Here is a 2815-nt window from a genome sequence, read left to right as displayed (position 1 = left end):
AGATTAACTGATAAGAAGGAAGATATTTCTATATTGCCAGTAAAAGCCAACCTGAACTACAGAAGACCATGTCTTGCAAATAAGAAAGAAAGAAAGAAAGAAAGAAAGAAAGAAAAAAAGAAAGAAAGAAAGAAAGAAAGAAGAAAGAGGAAGGAGAGGGAGGGAAGAAGAAGGAAGGAAAGAAAGAAAGAAAGAAAGAAAGAAAGAAAGAAAGAAAGAAAGAAAGAGAGAGAAAGAAAGAAAATGTTAAATAGGCTCTGGTGCATTGTGGGACAAAGGTAAATTGATAATATGTGTAAAAATCACAATGTGAGGTACAGGGGTAAAGGAACAGAAATTTAAAAAAAATAACCAGTTATTTGTGTTTTTAATATATGAGAAACTAAAGTATGTATTATAGAGTTAGACTTTGTCTTCTTTTAGTAATCATTAAAACAAATTGATTTAGAAATGAAAAAAATTCAAGAATGAAAAATACATTATCAACAGTCTTAAACTAATTGACAACTTTGGAGCACAGGATAACAAGAGGGCACATGCTATTTTCAAGTAAAAATAAGGTGTTAAGGAAGTAATAGCACATTCAAAACTGTCAAAGAAATGAAATCAACTTAAATATGTTAAATACAATTCTCTGATGAAAACACAAGCAAGAGAAAAACCTTTTAAATATTTTAAAATTCCTCATATATTTGAAGGAATTTAAACAAGATGCAAAATACCTTACTTGAATGGGAAGTATTTAATGGAAAATGAAGGCTTCCATGTTCTTTCTCCTTGTTGGTTTGTCTTACCTTTCTGCCTTGCTTTAGAAAACAACCCTTATTATATATCAATGTCACTAAAAATTGCAATACAGTTGTAAACAACTTAAGAATTCACAACCATTTTTCAGGAAAATGAAGACTAAGACACATGCACAATTGTGGGATGGAGGCGAACAAGTCCTGAGAACAATATAATGCACTATATAGTCTTTTAATAAAAAGAATAAAGGTCTTAGCCTATGTTTTAATTTCTATATACAAACTAGAATAAAGATGAGCAAATAAAATCTAACATCAGTAGGAAAAATAAAAGTTGACTATAATATATATTAAACCGAAAAGGATTAAGAAAATCAATAAAATACAAATGTAGTATTTGGAATGATAAGGAACATATGATAAAATTCTATCTAGGTTTAACAGAAGATTAAACAAAGTAGGGGTCATTTCATATCCTGCTGATATTAAGTCAATACAAAGCTATTATAACAGGAACAACTTGGTGTTAGGGAATTTGAAATCAGTGGTTCAATGCAATAAATTCTTTAAATTCCATCCCAGGAACCAGAGGTAAAGATAAGACCTTCTTGATTATATGTGAAAAAGCTGTCAATGCATTGGTGTAGAGACTGTGGAGATCACTCCAGGAATAAAGAACATTCAAACTATAGGGGTTCATAACCCAACCTCCCCCCACACACATAAATATCTAGACTTTGATTCAGTATATGGCTTCAAAAGCTGTCAAGGAAGACATGCGGCATCTACATCTGGCCTCCACAAACATGCAAATACATGTACACAGATATGCACGCTAATACAATTGTGCACATACATACATAAGCATAATCGATCGAGATAACTCACTTTATAATAGATTAGCAAAAAGTTCATGTAATTATTTAAATCAATGATGAAAATTATCTGAAGAAATTCAACTTCTAACCATTATAAAAACTAGGGTTAAAGAAAGAAATGTGATAATAGGATAAAGAATATCTACTAATTCCTGCAGTTATAAGTACAAATGATAAAAGACTGAATGTATTCCTCATAGTACCAGAAAATGTTTGTGCTTGCTACCTTACTGGAAATATGTGCTCTGTAATTAGACAAAATCAACCAACAATTCAAAGAGAAAGGCACACACGTTAGAAATTAAGTAACAAGCAAAACTCTATTTCCAGAGTTTGTGATTATTAATGTATAAATTCTTCCATGCAAAAATCTATAACAAAGGATCATAACTGACATATATGGTCATTGTGATAGATAATACCAAAAGAATCTATAGAGTATAATTTGAAGTTGAAAATTAAAATATATTATCAATGGGTCACTCTGAAAACTAACAGTTGAGCCTTATTGCTGAGAACACCTACACAGCTCATTGAGCATGGAGAACTCCAGCTGGTGCCTACATCTGGCCTTCACCACTATCTTCTAGTGTCTTTGGTATGGGAAGGTACTCTGCATGCTACCAAAATTAAGATATAAACCACAGCTCAGCCACAAAAACTTTGCCCTATGATCTCTCTTGCCTGCAAGATATGCTACAGCAATGGCACATAGAACTTGTGTGTATAAGCAAAACATATCTGATTTAACTTATGGCCTACTTGACAAAATGAAGCCCGTACCTGACACTGGTTATATAACCATGAACCATAACCCTAGGGTAAAAGCAAACACTTCACAAAAAGTTTTAAAATGTAATAATAAAATGACTCTTAATGATATTCTGCTATACTCATAAATAGATCAGTGCCTTATTCAGTCATAATCTGAAAAATATTCTCCAGCAGCAGATGAGAACACATGAAGAAACCCTAATCTAGATGTTACATAGAGAGAAAAATTAATTTGGAGGTTTCCATTAAATTTCTCCCTTCAGAGCTCAGGGACCATGGAAGAGGAGGAAGAAAGACTGTGAAGCCAGAGGGGATGGAGGGCACCAGTAAAACAAGCCCCTTTGAATCAGTGCAGCAAGGTCCATGTGAGGTCATAGAGACTGAAGCCACAAACACAGTCTCTACACCAGGTCCTCC

This window comes from Rattus rattus, chromosome 1, assembly GCF_011064425.1.
Source record: "Rattus rattus isolate New Zealand chromosome 1, Rrattus_CSIRO_v1, whole genome shotgun sequence".
Classification (NCBI taxonomy): Eukaryota; Metazoa; Chordata; class Mammalia; order Rodentia; family Muridae; genus Rattus; species Rattus rattus.
Note: the sequence above shows the minus strand (reverse complement) of the source record.